General features: G+C 40.9%; 1 long non-coding RNA gene across 1 annotated transcript; it reads left to right on the top strand.

Annotated features, from left to right (window-relative positions):
- Positions 1 to 13,290: 13,290 nt before the first annotated feature.
- Positions 13,291 to 18,695, top strand: LOC123725161 (uncharacterized). The gene is made up of 2 exons (XR_006757577.2): positions 13,291 to 14,233; positions 16,451 to 18,695. It is a non-coding gene; the product is annotated as an uncharacterized LOC123725161 (long non-coding RNA).
- The last annotated feature ends 1,541 nt before the right edge of the window (positions 18,696 to 20,236 follow it).

Raw genomic sequence — 20,236 nt, 5'->3', positions numbered from 1 at the left:
AGCCTGTAATAGATGTCATAGATGTTGTCATAACAACAACAACTGAAATGATCTGAATTGTGCTATTCAAACTAACCGTGGCTAACATGTCAGTACTGGCTTACTAGCAAATGCTAAATTCCTACATATATGTTATGATTTTGATAATATGTCTTGCTATTAGTGTCAGTGTAAGAATTAAACCTTCAGTCCCAAAACCGGGGACTTTCTCGGCCGGGTATCAGCAGAATAAATAATAATATGGATACATTTCAGCGAAAACACAAACACTCTCTCAATGTCCTTTCTCTATAACAGTCCTCCACTTCCTGTTGAAGTATGGGACATGGACACAGAGGGTTATGCTATTAAAACCAAAGGGCAACATATTCCCAGGAAGAGGAATCTGATAAACTATGTTGCCAGTTTCTCAAGGGGAGAGGGGGATGGAGGAAGAGGTCCGTTGAAAGGGAATGGGGCCAGATCCCTGGAGGAGATTCCGACACAAAACTAGGAATAAAATGTGTGCATCAGTGTGTTGAACCATTACAACAATTCTCAAGCAACAAGTCAATATAGACAAATTAGACTATTAGCAAACATTTGTGAACTGTTCACATTGTTGAACTCATGTCTGGTTGAATCTCTACTTTATATTTATAGCAAGGCAAGCGTTAAAACGTATGAAATTAGTTAAATGACGTTGGCGTTGAAACCCCTCACCCCATTCTGCAAATTAAATTATTTTACTGACATCTCTGCAGTGACTGAGTGAGAAAACATCAATGAACTCAGTGTATTAATTTGGATTTGCCTCTGTCCCCTTTTGGGACCCCCTAATCACTGTCCAATGTGCTGTGATGTCCGTGTGCTTATGTGCAGTTGTAATGTCTGAGGCTACTGTGAAGGAAGTGGGCATGGGCCTATGCAAGCAGCCCTGGAATTTCAAAGACAGGAAGGCCTGTTGATAAGAATCACACCAGACAGTCTGTGCTCTAAACACCCTTAGACTAGAACATTATACAATGGTTTCTAATGGACAGAACGACCTGTTAAGTAAACATAGGGCTACTTTAAGATGTTTTTCCTTGTCAACATATTTGGTTATGTGTACATGGATAATTATCAGTGTAACCACAACTACAGTACAAATACATTCTGTACATTTCAACGACAAAAACATTGACGTTTCTTGAGTAGTTATAATTTTCATTCACAATGGAGCCCCTGCTTATCCATTCTAAAACCCAGACTTTGAATAATATGAATAAAGTAAAAGATTACATTATGATTATCGTTTGACTCTATAACCAACTATAGAGTGGGACTGGACTTTATGATACACTTTCTAGTGACTTAAATGTCTCAAACTAAGGGGGCTACTGTGTTTTGGTGGTAACCATGGCTACCTCCACTTATTATTTCAACTGTGTTTGTGATATCTCCACAGTGTCTTATAGTAATTTCGAGGTAAGTGATCTTATCAATTACATTTTATGATGCCATCTGTCTGTCTGTCAGAGAGAAAGACTTGGTTTGCAGACCATGTATGGGTAAATGTGTTCTGTGTTGTCATATAGCCATGGGACGGAACTATTTCACATTTCCCAAGCTAATTTTAGAAACTCAAGTTCAACTACTCCTCTATAGGCTTGTCTGTCTTTGGGCTAGATCAACATCTGACTGCCTGTTCCCTCTGTCACCCAACATTCTTACCAGGCCTATTAAAGGTGCATTCCAAATAGATTGTAACGTCTATGATATATAGTAGTAAAGGAATAGTATTCCTTGAAATATTTTTGGGGTATTTGAATAATTTGAAAAGCTATAAAGCTTGTCTACTGAGTGTCTAGGCCGCCCATCTTCAACAGCACTGTCTTCCTGGTTCGCAATAGGTTCTCCTTCTTGCAGGTTGCAAATGTAAACAACATAGGCCTGACCATATTTCATGTCCCACAAGGAATGTGTTTTTGGTTTATGATCAGGTAAAAAAAAACTGTAGTAAGCTATGTTCCATACTGCCTCTTTAAAGTGCTGAGGAATACTGAAATGTACACTATTCTACATCTCTACCAGTATCTACTGTGCACTGTTTCTAGAAAAGAATGTTTACCTCAGAGATAAGATAAACACACTGACCAATATAGAAAGACATGTCTGTTCTCTCTCTTAGTTCAACCACAGATACCATAACACCCTGACATGTCTGTTCTCTCTCTTAGTTCAACCACAGATACCATAACACCCTGACATGTCTGTTCTCTCTCTTAGTTCAACCACAGATACCATAACACCCTGACATGTCTGTTCTCTCTCTTAGTTCAACCACAGATACCATAACACCCTGACATGTCTGTTCTCTCTCTTAGTTCAACCACAGATACCATAACACCCTGACATGTCTGTTCTCTCTCTTAGTTCAACCACAGATACCATAACACCCTGACATGTCTGTTCTCTCTCTTAGTTCAACCACAGATACCATAACACCCTGACATGTCTGTTCTCTCTCTTAGTTCAACCACAGATACCATAACACCCTGACATGTCTGTTCTCTCTCTTAGTTCAACCACAGATACCATAACACCCTGACATGTCTGTTCTCTCTCTTAGTTCAACCACAGATACCATAACACCCTGACATGTCTGTTCTCTCTCTTAGTTCAACCACAGATACCATAACACCCTGACATGTCTGTCCCCTCTCTTAGTTCAACCACAGATACCATAACACCCTGACATGTCTGTCCCCTCTCTTACATCTGTTTGTTTACGTTGTAGTTTGACGAGGATTTTACTTTGTTTAGAGTTTTACTGGCCCCACTTTGCATTTAAAAGCCCTGTTGTGCTGCTCTTTTACAAGCGCGGAGTACTTAGAGAGAGTGTTGTCTGTTGCTGTCTAAATGAACATCAATCAAAGAACCTAAATCCAAACATATAATTAACTCTCCACCTCCCCTCCTGCTCTTTCTACCTCTCAGGACATCTGTTGACTAACAGACAACGTCAAGTCCCTACTAGTGGCAGAGCACAGTCCTTTCTGATTTAGAGGGACTAAATCAATCTAATCCAAATAAACACTTTTCTTCCAATATATCATCTTGAAACCTGTGCTGTAGGTGGGATGCAGATGGTCTTCATGCGGTTAGTTGAAATTCAACACTTCTACAAAGCAGGAATCGCATGTTATTAAGTAAAGTCTTAATGGGAAATCTGCCATATGTCCACCTTTGTTTTTATGACAAGAACCAGTTGTGTTTTTGACATTAGTCCTGTCTGTCATTGGGAAATACAACATGGCTAGTGCTACTTCCTGTTCAATCTTCTTTCTTTTCTCAGGGATCATTGGAATCCCATTCAAATGTTTTGCCTCTGAAAATCTGGACATCAAATGACAATGTTCATCATTAAAGATGGAAACACTGGGATTACACACTTTTACAGCTAAAATCTGTTTTCTCTCTGATTGGTGCCCTATTTAGAATGTGCAAACCAGCAGAGGGTTATCTGGACAGAAGAAAGCTGGATTATTGAGTCACCTGCTCAATTTAGACTCTAAGGCAGTCAGCAGAACTAACAGTGTAGAACCAGTGAGCGGAACTAATCTCATCAAATATTAAACCTGGTTTGGAGACTGGTTCAGTGGTGCAGGATTCCCCTGGGATCCAACATAGACAAAACTTCAGGATTATAGAACACAGTGTACAGGAAGTGAAACCTGGTGCGGCCATTTTGAAAGAGTAGACTATGCCAAGAAGAAACCTACAGAAAATAAGGTCAATGCTGTTTTGTGCCACCACTTCCACTTCAGATTTATAGACAAAATGCATACAATGTAAATGATGCAGGCAAGGAGAGAGGTGACTTCAACACACTTTGTAGATCTTGTCAACAAGAAGCGTTTTGTAAACCACAAGAAACGAGGCCAACACTTCCAGTGTTAACACAGCTCTTTGCAATGAAACTTCCTAACTCTAATTGCATATATATACAGTACCAGTCAAAAGTTATAGAACACTTACTCATTCAATGGTTTTTCTTTATTTTTACTATTTTCTATATTGTAGAATAATAGTGAGGACGTCAAAACTATAAAATAACATATATGGAATCATGTAGTCACCAAAAAAGTGTGGAATGGTTGAAAAACAAGTTTTAATGACTCCAACCTAAGTGTATGTACATTTCTGACTTCAACTGTATTGTAGTGAATGGTGGGGCAGGAAAGCAAACTCGGGTCGCTGGCATGAAACGCAACACACCCTACGCGTCACTCAAATAGGGTTAACCCACTTGGTGGGAATTGTAATGTGGCTCATAAAGCAAGGATCACTACTATATACACTACCGGTCAAAAGTTTTAGAACACCTACTCATTCAAGGTGTTTTCTTTATTTTTACGATTTTCTACATTGTAGAATAATAGTGAAGACCTCAAAACTATGAAATAACACATATGGAGTCATGTAGTAACCAAAAAAAGTGTTAAATAAATCTATATATATTTTATATTTGCGATTCTTCAAATAGCCCCGCTTTGCCTTGATGACAGCTTTGCACACTCTTGGCATTCTCTCAACCAGCTTCACCTGGAATGCTTTTCCAACAGTCTTGAAGGAGTTCCCACATATGCTGAGTACTTGTTGGCTGCTTTTCCTTCACTCTGTGGTCCGACTCATCCCAAACCATCTCAATTTGTTTGAGGTCGGGGGATTATGGAGGCCAGGTCATCTGATGCAGCACGCCATCAATCTCCTTCTTCGTCAAATAGCCCTTACACAGCCTGGAGGTGTGTTTGGTCATTTTCCTGTTGAAAAACGAATAATAGTCCCACTAAGTGCAAACCAGATGGGATGGTGTATCATTGCAGAATGCTGTGATAGCCTTGCTGGTTAAGTGTGCCTTGAATTCTAAATAAATCACAGTGTCACCAGCAAAGCAGCCCCACACCATAACACCTCATCCTCCATGCTTTACGGTGGGAAAAACACATGCGGAGATAATCCGTTCACCCACACCGCATCTCACAAAGACACAGCGGTTGGAACCAAAAATCTCAAATTTGGACTCCAGACCAAAGGACAATTTTCCACCGATCTAATGTCCATTGCTCATGTTTCTTGGCCCAAGCAAGTCTCTTCTTCTTATTGGTGTCCGTTAGTAGTGGTTTCTTTGCAGCAATTCGACCATGAAGGCCTGATTCACACAGTCTCCTCTGAACAGTTGATGTTGAGATGTGTCTGTTACTTAAACTCTGTGAAGCATTTATTTGGGCTGCAATTTCTGAGGCTGGTAACTCTAATGAACTTATCCTCTGCAGCAGAGGTAACTGGGTCTTCCATTCCTGTGGCGGTCCTCATGAGAGCCAGTTTCATCATGGCTCTTGATAGTTTTTGCAACTGCACTTGAAGAAACTTTCAAAATTCTTGAAGTTTTCTGTATTGACTGACCTTCATGTCTTAAAGTAATGATGGACTGTTGTTTCTCTTTGTTTATTTGAGCTGTTCTTGCCATAATATGGGCTTGGTCTTTTACCAAATAGGGCTATCTTCTGAATACCCCCCTTACCTTGTCACAACACAACTGATTGGCTCAAATACATTAAGAAGGAAAGAAATTCTCCAAATTAACTTTTAACCTCTTTTAAGAAGGCAAACCTCTTAATTGAAATGCATTCCAGGTGACTACCTCATGAAGCTGGTTGAGAGAATGCCAAGAGTGTGCAAAGCTGTCATCAAGGCAAAGGGTGGCTATTTGAAGAATCTCAAATATAAAATATATTTTGATTTGTTTAACACTTTTTTGGTTACTACATGATTCCATATGTGTTATTTCATAGTTTTGATGTCTTCACTGTTATTCTACAATGTAGAAAATAGTAACAATAAAGAAACAACCTTGAATGAGTAGGTGTTCTAAAACTTTTGACTGGTAGTGTATATAGTAATGATCCTTGCTTTATGAGCCACATTACAATTCCCACCAAGTGGGTTAACCCTATTTGAGTGACGCGTAGGGTGTGTTGCGTTTCATGCCAGCGACGAGAGTTTGCTTTCCTGCCCCACCATTTGCTACAATACAGTTGAAGTCGGAAGTTTACATACACTTAGGTTGGAGTCATTAAATCTTGTTTTTCAACCATTTCACAAATTTCTTGTTAACAAACAATAGTTTTGGCAAGTCGGTTAGGACATCTACTTTGTGCATGACAAAAGTAATTTTTCCAACAATTGTTTACAGACAGATTATTTCACTTATAATTCACTGTATCACAATTCCAGTGGGTCTGAAGTTTACGTACACTAAGTTGACTGGGCCTTTAAACAGCTTGGACATTTCCAGAAAATGATGTCATGGCTTTAGAAGCTTCTGATAGGCTAATTGACATCATTTGAGTCAATTGGAGGTGTACCTGTGGATGTATTTCAAGGCCTACCTTCAAACTCAGTGCCTCTTTGCTTGACATCATGGGAAAATCAAAAGAAATCAGCCAAGATCCCAGAATAAAAATTGTAGACCTCCCCAAGTCTGGTTCATCCTTGGGAGCAATTTCCAAACGCCTGAAGGTACCACGTTCATCTGTACAAACAATAGTACGCAAGTATAAACACCATGGGACCACGCAGGTCATCATACCGCTCAGGAAGTAGACGCGTTCTGTCTATTAGAGATGAACATAATTTGGTGCGAAAAGTGCAAATCAATCCCAGAACAACAGTAAAGGACCTTGTGAAGATGCTGTAGGAAACACGTACAAAAGTATCTATATCCACAGTAAAACGAGTCCTATATCGACATAACCTGAAAGACCGCTCGCAAAGAAGAAGCCACTGCTCCAAAACCGCCATAAAATAGCCAGACTATGGTTTGCAACTGCACATGGGGACAAAGATCGTATTTATTTGAGAAATGTCCTCTGGTCTGATGAAATAAAAATAGAACTGTTTGGCCATAATGACCATCGTTATGTTTGGAGAAAAAAGGGGGAGGCTTGCAAGCCGAAGAACACCATCCCAACCGTGAAGCACAGGGGTGGCAGCATCATGTTGTGAGGGTGCTTTGCTGCAGGAGGGACTGGTGCACATCACAAAATAGATAGCATCATGAGGCAGGAAAATTATGTAGATATATTGAAGCAACATCTCAAAACATCAGTCAGGAAGTTAAAGCTTGGACGCAAATGGGTCTTCCAAATGGACAATGACCCCAAGCATACTTCCAAAGTTGTGGCAAAATGGCTTAAGGACAACAAAGTCAAGGTATTGGAGTGGCCATCACAAAGCCCTGACATCAACCCTATAGAAAATTTGTGGGCAGAACTGAAAAAGCGTGTGCGAGCAAGGAGGCCTACAAACCTGACTCAGTTACACCAGCTTTGTCAGGAGGAATGGGCCAAAATTCACCCAACTTATTGTGGGAAGCTTTTGGAAGGCTACCAGAAACATTTGACCCAAGTTAAACAATTTAAAGGCAATGCTACCAAATACTAATTGAGTGTATGTAAACCTCTGACCCACTGGGAATTTGATGAATGAAATAAAAGCTGAAATAAATAATTTTCTCTACTATTATTCTGACATTTCACATTCTTAAAATAAAGTGGTGATCCTAACTGACCTAAGACAAGGAATTCTTACTAGGATTAAATGTCAGGAATTGTGAAAAATAGAGTTTTTAAATGTATTTGGCTAAGGTGTATGTAAACTCCCGACAACTGTATATACAATATACACAATATAATGCCATTTAGCAGACCCTTTATCCTATACCCTTTACCCTAAACCCTTTTATCCCAAAATACCTACAGAGAGTGCATAATACATTTGAGCATTATAGCCCCAGCGGGATTGAACCCACAACCCTGTCATTGATAGAGCCACACTCTTACCCTGGTGTTGTATCGCTCTGCTGGTCTTTCCCACAAGTTAATCTAAAGTTTTGGAGTGGGTAGAGGAGGTTGAGTTTTGAGCAGGTGGAGTTTTTAAAGGGAAGCAGTAATGGGGAGGGAGAAATGGGAACAGAAAAAGGAACATTCCAGACTTAGTCAAAGTGAAGTGCATTACCCCGGGGCGCCCGATGGGGTTGGCAGGCTCATCGCACGTTACACAACGCCTCCAGTCAACTCCACCAGCGCCAGCTGAGGCTTTACTTAGCGGGATAAATATTTCATACACCACCTTCCCCATCGCATGGGCCTGTCATAGTGCGTTCCCTCTGACAACTAGGCCCAACTCCACTTCTGGCCATAAGAGGATGCTGGAGTTTGCATAATTTAGACGGCCCATGCTGTGAAATGTGCCCCATCGCTTATCAAATATGTATCAGATTTGAACTTCAGGGAGGTTGTATTTGGCATGGGGGTGGGTTGGGGTTGAAGAGCTAGTCCAGACAATAGATGTGTGTGAAGTCCAAAGTAGTAGTGCGACTCTGTCAAGAACTTTTCCTGTCCAGACCACTGGGAAGCTAACGTGTGTGGATGCTGTACATGCTGAGGTGTGTGGATACTGTACATGCTAACGTGCGTGGATGCTGTACATGCTAACGTGTGTGGATGCTGTACATGCTGACGTGTGTGGATACTGTACATGCTGACGTGTGGATACTGTACATGCTAATGTGTGTGGATACTGTACATGCTAACGTGTGTGGATACTGTACATGCTAACATACGTGGATGCTGTACATGCTAACATGTGTGGATACTGTACATGCTAACATGTGTGGATACTGTACATGCTAACGTGTGTGGATACTGTACATGCTAACGTGCGTGGATATTGTACATGCTAACGTGCGTGGATATTGTACATGCTAACGTGCGTGGATATTGTACATGCTAACATGCGTGGATGCTGTACATGTCAACGTGCGTGGATGCTGTACATGCTAACTTGTGTGGATGCTGTACATGTCAACGTGCATGCCTGCACACATACAGTGCAGGAGAGCAGAAACCTAAAGTCAAAGACATCAGCCAATAGTTTGGTTAACTGGAGCAAGATAATCCACCCACTTGCAATACTGTGTACAGTATGAATGTAACTCTAGAGATCCTAGCCTTGAAGTGGTTGGATGCTTAACTGTTTCCTATTGCTAACACCAACAGTTCAACATTCCAATTGGAAATGGAAGTAAAGAAAGTCTTCCTTTTCAATAAAGGGTCAGCAGCATAAAGGGAACTAACAAAATGGGTAAGCCTACCTCTCCTGACAGAAACGCAGTCTGCACTACCAATTTTATCAGCACTAATAAAAACAAACATTATCTTAGAATTATTACTATTGAATGTATAGCTTTTTACATTGTATGGGGGAACAAATGTGTAGCACCCACCTTAGCCAAGCCATGGCAGCCATTTTGCACCAGAAACATCACCACTCACCCCTTATCACAGTGGAGCAGTGAGGTAGTCACCATAACTAATGGGCCTATGAAAGCAAATGGAGAAGCTTGTGAAAATGGTGGTAGCACAGTAGTTGAGCTGTGTGTTTATGAAACAGAAGTGATGATCATCATGGAACAAAAGGCCCATTGACAGCAGTGGGCAGGGAGCCAACGAGGACAGCTGCAGTTACACAGGTCAAGGTGAAACAGGCCAAGACGAGTGGAGAGGAAGAGTAGTGGAGAAGATGACTAGTGGAGAGGAAGGGTAGTGAAGAGGAAGACTAGTGGAGAGGAAGACTAGTAGAGAAGAAGGGTAGTGGTGAGGAAGACTAGTGGGGAGGAAGACTCGTGGAGAGGAAGACTAGTAGAGAGGAAGAGTAGTGGAGAGTTGCAAGGAACACTTGCTGTATGGGAAAGTATTTGGGAAATTGTTTTAACTTAATTTCTCAATAATAGTGTAGCTATTTCTGGGGGTAGCCCGAATGGAAAACCTACGACACTGTGACTGTCAGTTTAACACCTTAGCCATTACATGAAGCGATCCAAACCTTTTGAGGTCGTTGGTGTTTTACTTGGGATTGGTCAACTCCAGTCCTCGGGGGCTGGAGCGGTGTCACACTTTTCCCCACCCCTAGAAAACACAGCAGATTATACTAATTGCATTCTAAACTGATGATTGTGATACATTTATTATTGGACTCAGGTGTGTTCGCTGAGGTTGGGGCAAAAGTGTGACACCAATCAGGCCCCCGAGGACCAGAGTTGCCCATCCCTGTGCAAAAATATTATATCTGTGCTCATGCTTCTAGTACAGGGCTCTCCAACCCTGTTCCTGGAGAGGACCCTCCTGTTGGTTTTCACTCTAACCCTAATCTAGCACACCTGAATCTAATAATTAGCTGGTTGATAATCTGATTCGGGTTAGTTATAACTGGGTTTGGAGTAAAAACCTAAAGGAGGGTAGATCTCCAGGAACAGGGTTGGAGTTAAAACCTACAGGAGGGTGGCTCTAAAGGAACAGGGTTGGAGTTAACCAGGTTGGAGTTAAACTGGGACATGCTTAACACCCCGGCCATCCTACAATCTAAGCTTGATGCCCTCAATCTCACACAAATTATCAATGAACCCACCAGGCACAACCCCAAATCCGTAAACACGGGCACCCTTATAGATATCATCCTAACCAACTTGCCCTCCAAATACATCTCTGCTGTTTTCAACCAAGATCTCAGCGATCACTGCCTCATTGCCTGCATCCGTAATGGGTCTGCGGTCAAATGACCACATCACTGTCAAACGCTCCCTAAAACACTTCAGCGAGCAGGACTTTCTAATCGACCAGACCCGGGTATCCTGGAAGGATATTGACCTCATCCCGTCAGTAGAGGATGCCTGGTTATTCTTTAAAAGTGCCTTCCTCACCATCATAAATAAGCATGCCCCATTCAAAAAATGTAGAACCAGGAACAGACATAGCCCTTGGTTCTCTCCAGACCTGACTCCCTTGACCAGCACAAAAACATCCTGTGGCGTTCTGCATTAGCATCGAATAGCCCCTGTGATATGAAACTTTTCAGGGAAGTTAGGAACCAATATACTCAGGCAGTTAGGAAAGCTAAGGCTAGCTTTTTCAAACAGAAATTTGCATCCTGTAGCACAAACTCAAAAAAGTTCTGGGACACTGTAAATCCATGGAGAATAAGAGCACCTCCTCCCAGCTGCCCACTGCACTGAGACTAGGAAACACTGTCACCACCGATAAATCCACTATAATTGAGAATTTTTCTACGGCTGGCCATGCTTTCCACCTGGCTACCCCTACCCCGGTCAACAGCCCGGCACCCCCCACTGCAACTCGCCCAAGATTCCCCCATTTCTCCTTCACCCAAATCCAGATAGCTGATGTTCTGAAAGACCTGCAAAATCTGGACCCCTACAAATCAGCCGGGCTAGACAATCTGGACCCTCTCTTTCTAAAATTATCTGCCGAAATTGTTGCAACCCCTATTACTAGCCTGTTCAACCTCTCATTCGTATCGTCTGAGATTCCCAAAGATTGGTAAGGTGCCGCGGTCATCCCCCTCTTCAAAGGGGGAGACACTCTAGACCCAAACTGCTACAGAACTATATCTATCCTACCCTGCCTTTCGAAGGTCTTCGAAAGCCAAGTTAACAAACAGATTACCGACCATTTCGAATCCCACCATATCTTCTGGTTTCAGAACTGGTCATGGGTGCACCTCAGCCACGCTCAAGGTCCTAAACGATATCATAACCGCCATCGATAAGAGACATTACTGTGCAGCCGTATTCATCAACCTGGCTGAGGCTTTCGACTCTGTCAATCACCACATTCTTATTGGCAGACTCAACAGCCTTGGTTTCTCAAATGATTGCCTCGCCTGGTTCACCAACTACTTCTCTGATAGAGTTCAGTGTGTGAAATCGGAGGGCCTGTTGTCCGGACCTCTGGTAGTCTCTATGGGGGTGCCACAGGGTTCACTTCTCGGGCCGACTCTCTTCTCTGTATACATCAATGATGTCGCTCTTGCTGCTGGTGATTCTCTGATCCACCTCTACGCAGACGACACCATTCTGTATACTTCTGGCCCTTCTTTGGACACTGTGTTAACTAACCTCCAGATGAGCTTCAATACCATACAACTCTCCTTCCGTGGCCTCCAACTGCTCTTAGATGCAAGTAAAACTAAATGCATGCTCTTCAACTGTTCGCTGCCCGCACCTGCCCACCCGTCCAGCATTACTACTCTGGACGGTTTTGATTTAGAATATGTGGACAACTACAAATACCTAGCTGTCTGGTTAGACTGTAAACTCTCCTTCCAGACTCACATTAAGCATCTCCAATCCAAAATTAAATCTAGAAACAGCTTCCTATTTCGCAACAAATCATCCTTCACTCATGCTGCCAAACATACCCTCGTAAAACTGACCATCCTACCGATCCTCGACTTCAGCGATGTCATTTACAAAATAGCCTCCAACACTCTACTCAACAAATTGGATGCAGTCTATCACAGTGCCATCAGTTTTGTCACCAAAGCACCATATACTACCCACCACTGTGACCTGTACGCTTTCATTGGCTGGCCCTCGCTTCATACTTGTCGCCAAACCCACTGGCTCCAGGTCATCTACAAGTCTTTGCTAGGTAAAGCCCCGCCTTATCTCAGCTCACTGGTCTCCATAGCAGCACCCACCCGTAGCACACGCTCCAGCAGGTATATCTCACTGGTCACCCCCAAAGCCAATTCCTGCTTTGGCCGCCTTTCCTTCCAGTTCTCTGCTGCCAATGACTGGAACGAACTGCAAAAATCACTGAAGCTGGAGACTCATATCTTCCTCACTAGCTTTAAGCACCAGCTGTCAGAGCAGCTCACAGATCACTGCACCTGTACAGTACATAGCCCATCCGTCAATAGCCCATCCAACTACCTCATCCCCATACTGTATTTATTTATTTATCTTGCTCCTTTGCACCCCAGTATCACTACTTGCACATTCGTCTTCTGCACATCTACCATTCCAGTGTTTAATTGCTATATTGTAATTACTTCGCCACCATGGCCTATTTATTGCCTTACCTCCCTTATCTTACCTCATTTGCACACACTGTATATAGACTTTTTTTCCTACTACATTATTGACTGTATGTTTGTTTATTCCATGTGTAACTCTGTGTTGTTGTATGTGTTGAACTGCTTTGCTTTATCTTGGCCAGGTCGCAGTTGTAAATAAGAACTTGCTCTCAACTAGCCTACCTGGTTAAACAAAGGTGAAATAATTTTTTTAAATAGAAACCTTACAGGAGGGTAACTCTACAGGATCATGGTTGGAGTTAAAACCTACAGGAGGGTAACTCTACAGGAACATGGTTGGAGTTAAAACCTACAGAAGGGTAGATCTCCAGGAACAGGGTTGGAGTTAAAAACTACAGGAGGGTAGCTCTCCAGGAACAGGGTTGGAGTTAAAACCTACAGGAGGCTAGCTCTCCAGGAACAGGGTTGGAGTTAAAACCTACAGGACGGTAGCTCTCAAGGAACAGGGTTGGAGTTAAAACCTACAGGAGGGTAGATCTCCAGGAACAGGGTTGGAGTTAAAACCTACAGGAGGGTAGATCTCCAGGAACAGGGTTGGAGTTATAACCTACAGGAGGGTAGATCTCCAGGAACAGGGTTGGAGAGCCCTGCTCTAGTGTTTTCAGTCATATGAATGTGAGAGGACACTGCGTGGGAGTACAGGCATGGTTGTGAATCTACTAAAGAGTTAAGGGGTCAAGTCTGGGATTATTTGCTTGCCAGTGAGTTGTGGAGTAGGAGTGTTATTTCTCTGTTATCTAGCTGGCCTAAGCATAAATGAGATGTGCTGCATCTAGCAGGCAGGTATATAATTAAATAGCATAAGACATACTAACATTATAAGTGGTAATACATGTAGTAGGTCTAAAATGGGGCAGCATAAATTGCTAGAGCAGAAAAAGGCCGGTTCCAAAGCAAAACCATTGTTTCATTATGGTAGATAGTTTGAAATTGCCTCCCATACCGAGTTCATTTCGAGAACAAAATAATCATTTTAAATAGTGCCAAAACTTTCTCCTAAGACATGATGTCAAAATAAGACAACAGCTGCTACAGATGTATTTAATATATATTTTTTCAAAATGTGTTTCGTTCTTGTACATTTAAAAAGCAAAATGTTATTCAGCAATAAAATAAATGTGTTTGTCTGCCCCAACAAGACAAGAACAAAGCAGGTCTGTCTTCTTCCAGCTCGGAGAGGGATACCATACAATCCAACCATGTGATCGTGTGCCAATAGACACAGAAGGTTAATATATCTCCATAGAAGGTAATGTTTGCCAGTTCCTAATTATTGTTGACATCCATGAAAATGAACCCTTCATGTAAGGTGAAGCTACGCACCAGAAGGCTTGTCTGTTATTTTAGTGATATTGTAAGGGCATTACTAAACCCTACTTTCTAATTCTGCTCAAATGCTGGTCATGAATGACCAGTTATGGTCAAATTATGGTAATTACTCAAAGTAAGGTTTTGGATCTTTGCCCAGCCACTGCAAGTTCAAAAGAGACACCATCAATATCCAAGTTATAGAGAAGTAAGTTGACTGTTTAGGACTCTATAGAGAATGGTGTTTTCTGTTTAGTCTCATGCCCAAATAAATCAAACAGATACATTAGATGCTGTGGTGAATTTATAATGGCCATAATGTTTAAAGAGTAACTTCCATTATGTTTACACGGCAGACACCACTGGGCACACCACATCATTTCAGCGTGGAAAATTAGCTCATATTTAGTATGTAGATATTGATCAATAAGATTCCAACCTATTTTCACCCACTCAAAAAGACAGCCAAAAGTTTGCTGAATTCCCAATGTGTTATCATTACGATTTCAACCATTTAAAAGGTCATTCAAATTCCAATGGAAAAGCAATGTCTGATATTTGGTTTAGTTGCACCTAAATGTGTTAACTCCACTTTCAACCATTTGAAAGCACACCAAAGTTAGAATGTGAATACAATGTCAGATATTTTGTTTATGTATACAACTTAAAGTGTTATCACTGTGCTTCATCTAATAGCAGAACCAAATGACCTGGATTACAGTTAGTTGAGATTACATTCAAGTACATGGCGCAAGTGATCAATGCCGTTGGAGATTCTGTGCAGATAATTTTGCAAAAGTAATATTGAATTGTGTTTGGTTATCAATGCAACCAAATATCACCATTTGAAGGAGATGTATCTTCTGCTTGGATAGTTCCATCTGTGCCACTGAGCCTGGCTTTAATTCCAGTTTGTCTACAAATTAATAATTGATGTTGGATTTCAACCAAAAATCTAAGTTAAAGAATTGGACTTTGTTTTTGGTTGAGATAGAGACGTAAATCCAACATATTTCTTATTAACTTGTAGATTCCATTTGAAATCAACCAAGGCTTGAAACTCTAGGCCTATATGTATTGTCTATTTTTAGTTCAATCCTGGGCTGAATTTAAACAATAGCTGTTGATGACTTGCCAAATGCTATATAGGCCTAAATAGCATCATTGATGATACATGATTGATAATGTCTGGTTACATTTCATTTGCTCTATTGAACCTACCCTTTTGAATGACTTCGATAGCAACAGTGAATCTATTAAGTGGCGATCTCTCAACAATCATTCTCATGATAGCACATTGGTATTAGTCAGTGACATCATAGCTAAGCAGGGCTGGGCTTGGTTAAAACCCTGGATAGGAGAACAAAGGGATAGCTGTAGATAGATCAACTCTCCAGTAGGAGGTGCTTCCCAGCCTATAGTTTTATTGATCTGACCTTGTTTCAAAGGTACAAATTCAACATATTTTATACAAGGTTTGTCTATGTTGAAAATTGGTTACCATGATGACATACTGTACATAATCGTGGTTGAATTTTTACCCTCAAAACAACAGTTGTTTACTTTTTTTTAAATCTAATGTATTTCCCACGTAGATTTGTTGACAAATTACGTTGAAACAATGTCAATTTAACCAGTTTGTGCCCAGTGGGACATTAATATTGGTCAGACTTTGTAAAGGCAAAATGAGACACAGACATCAGCAGACATCCCACTGGGCAAAAACTGGTTGAATCAATGTTGTTTCCACATAATTTCAACCCAAAAATTCAGTGTGATGACGTTGAATCAACACAGACAACTGATTGGATTAGCAAAAAGTCCTCAACATAAGGCAAGTTCGGAAATCCAATGACAGGGTGACATTTTTGGCTGATTTCACATCGAATTCAAGTTAGTTGACAACTCAACCAAGTGTAAATGAAAACTAGATGTTGAACTGACGTCTGTTCCCAGTGGGGGATGGTACGTTCTTCTCCCTCGTCTATGTGTATCTTCAGTGTTCTCCTGCAATGTAAACCAGCTCTGATCTGCCCGTCAGTGATTTGTTGCGTGAGTTCTCAAGATCAGTGGAGGACTGGAGGCCTCGGGATCAAGGGCTATAGAAATGGCAACAGTCCCGTCTCGTACTAACGCTTGTTTTTTCTCTCTGGGATAGAGGACAGACCAGAGCAAAGCAGAGCTGAGCCAGGAAGAAAAATGACTCCCCCTGATACTGGCCCTTGTCTATCTATCCCCCGCTCCTCCTCTTTCCCTTCCCCAGCATCGCTAACGCCTGTCTCTTGTTTGGATAAGTTAGTGGGGAGACGTCAGCTCGTTGCTGATGTATACCACCTGCCTTGGCCTCTCCCTGAACCTTCCTCCAGCTCCCACCACAGAGACATTCCACTGCCTTTTCTGGGCCTGTGTTTACACAGCAACAGATTACCCAGCACTCCCCTCTATCTCTTTCTACTGGTTAAGGACAGGAGGCCAAGGGGCTACTCCAGAACCACCGCTTCGCTGCCAAGATCCTCCCACTCATAATCACAGTCATGGTCATTAGGCTGAAAATGGAATGAAACAAGTAGATACTACCAGGACTCTTCAATAAAGAACTTTCATTTTCGTTTTTTATTGCAAAATGTTTTTAAACCTTTTCCATTGCATGCCCTCATGAACAAAACCCAGAGCCGAGGACGGGTCAAAACAATTAGGGCTCACTAGCGAACATGCATGACCTCATCATTACTGCCCTTTGAGAAGTTTAATGACTGTTGATTTACACTTTATGTTCATTGAAAGCAATGGAAAACGAGTAGTTTGGATGTGTGCGCACCTAACCATGACGCATGGAGAATGAAAATGATCCGTGGATGAAAGCGAAGTCATTCACACGGTCCTGCAGACTCTGAACTCCATGCAACAGCTTCATTTCAGTTGATCCCAAGCTCATTGACGTCTGTCATCAGGATCTGACAGACTGTAACATTGGCTCTGTGTTGAGTCGAGTTTAGTGGAGAAACCACAGTTCCAGTGGGCAGGAGTTCCTTTTTAGTAATACAAGTATATGTGCTTAGATAAATTAGTTTATGTTTAGTATGTTAGACCTACTGTCCTCCTTTCAGGGTAGCCATGTGTACACTGAGTGGTTAATATAACCATGTTGATAGAATCATCACAGGAAAACCCATAAATAATATGCACACAAAAAACACAAACCCAAATCAATCCATGGGTATAGGGTATAAAGGAATGTCCAACTGAATGTATTTAACTGAAATGTGTATTTTCAGTATAGGGTATAGAGGTATATAGTGACCGTTCAGACAGTGTTTCTGTGTGGCACAGCCACAGCAGCAGCTGTTATCAATCGTGACCACCACCAGACTGTAACGGTCATTCAGTCTCTCCATTACTGACCACACACACACTGATACACCACACATCAAATACTTGGGCTTTACCAGAGAAACACCACCTGGTGTTTGACCTCTCACCTATAGCCAAGGTTCTACTGCTCTTCCCCCCAGAAACATAAAACATTCAGAGTTAGATCTGGATAGGTTGTGGAACTGTCCCCAAAATGTGCTGCTTGTCCATGATCATTCAGAGAGCCTTCTCCCACTTTAAGGTCTCCTACTAAATTACCCTTACTCAGAGTATATCACTTCATGTCTTCATTAACAGTATATCATTTGTCTTCATTAACAGTATATCATTGAATATCTTCATTAACAGTATATCATTTGTCTTCATTAACAGTATATCATTTAATGTCTTCATTAACAGTATATCATTTGTCTTCATTAACAGTATATCATTTAATGTCTTCATTAACGGTGACGGTATATCATTGAATATCTTCATTAACAGTATATCATTTGTCTTCATTAACAGTATATCATTTGTCATCTTCATTAACAGTATATCATTTGTCTTGATTAACGGTGACGGTATATCATTGAATATCTTCATTAACAGTATATCATTTGTCTTCATTAACAGTATATCATTTGTCATCTTCATTAACAGTATATCATTTGTCTTGATTAACGGTATATCATTGAATATCTTCATTAACAGTATATCATTTGTCTTCATTAACAGTATATAATTTGTCATCTTCATTAACAGTATATCATTTGTCTTGATTAACGGTATATCATTGAATATCTTCATTAACAATATATCATTTAATATCTTCATTAACGGTATATCATTTAATGTCTTCATTAACGGTATATCATTTAATGTCTTCATTAACAGTATATAATTTGTCTTCATTAACAGTATATCATTTAATATCTTCATTAACAGTATATCATTTAATGTCTTCATTAACGGTATATCATTTGTCTTCATTAACAGTATATCATTTAATATCTTCATTAACAGTATATCATTAAATGTCTTCATTAACAGTATATCATTTGTCTTCATTAACAGTATATCATTTAATGTCTTCATCCAGTAGAGCTTTCATCATTGTGAATTCTAAATGAACCCATCCTGGTGTGAACCGTTTTTCAACACCTCATAAAATTGTTGTGAGAGCATGTGCATGGGCCTCAACACTTGTCTAAGATTAGGAACACACACACAAATGTAAAACTGACCGTGACAATGAAAGACTAGGCCTATATCCATTTTAAGACACTGAAGATAAGAACTTGTAATTTCTATAATGATCTCTTCAGTTGCATTATAGTTTTTCTCCACAACAAAAGTGATTGATTGTTCCACGTGTTAATTAACAGGCAACTCAGATAAATGGCCATGAATTGATAGTTGCTACACAGCGCCACCAAGTGGCAGAACATAAAAACATTACACAAATAAAAGAATAGAAAGCACTGCACTACTGAACTAACTGTGGCAGCCGTAGGCATGGTGGATATCATACCCTTTATAATGTGTTAAGTTGAAAGAGTACAGTACTCCTGGTGTTTATTATGGATCCCCATTAGTTCCTGCCAAGGCAGCAGCTACTCTTCCTGGGGTTTATTATGGATCCCTATTAGTTCCTGCCAAGGCAGCAGCTACTCTTCCTGGGGTTTATTATGGATCCCTATTAGTTCCTGCCAAGGCAGTAGCTACTGTCATGACGTTGGCCTCTTTTGGTACAATTTTGTGATACTCAGAAGAGACAATATAGCCATATTACCATAAAACTGTTTATATAATAGACTCAGTTTAAGACTTGCCTCATATGGGTGTATGGAATGTATTAATAAGGATAATGCTTTTGTAAGACATTGAGATGCTATGTACTGATGTAATGTGATAGAATTGTATTTCTGTAACCAAATCTAACTCAGTCATAGGCACGCCCCAGGGACATATACAGGACCAGGCGTCATTTGACCAGCCTGTTCGATGGGCACTATAAAACACTCCCTGATTTACATTTCTACAGACCAGGCCTACACTCATGGCTAATAGGTTTGACCATCCAATTCCTCTACTGAAAGTGAACCATACCACGTGGTTAACTTTTAGACTATTGATACTGACAGAATAAGAACAAGTCTTTGATATTAATTATTAGTCTGCAGCTAAGTAAATTATATCATTGAACGCGAAGACCAACGAAGCAACCATTCGATGACGACATTAATGAAGGTCGCTCTGAAAGATCCATTCTAACCGAGAGAGAGAGAGAGAGAACGCGGACAAAACTCCCCAACAGAACTACTCTCCAACAAGAATCAGAACGACACACTGAGCGTAAATATATATTGATTGCAATTGTTCCCGAATGAGTGAGCCTTCAATTGTCAATTGTTAATATTAAATTACCCTGTGTAACTTCTCAGCCGACCTTTTATGACCCATTGTTCAACAGGCCGACCTGGCTGCTTAGCCCACAAGTGCACATTCCGATACCAATCCTTTGTGACAATAATTAGTGTTTGTATGGTTTTCTGTTAATTACTTAGTGTAGTAAATAAATGATTTTAAG

Source organism: Salmo salar, chromosome 26 (genome assembly GCF_965601325.2).
Source record: "Salmo salar chromosome 26, fSalSal1, whole genome shotgun sequence".
Classification (NCBI taxonomy): Eukaryota; Metazoa; Chordata; class Actinopteri; order Salmoniformes; family Salmonidae; genus Salmo; species Salmo salar.
This window is presented reverse-complemented; position numbering and strand designations above follow the sequence as displayed.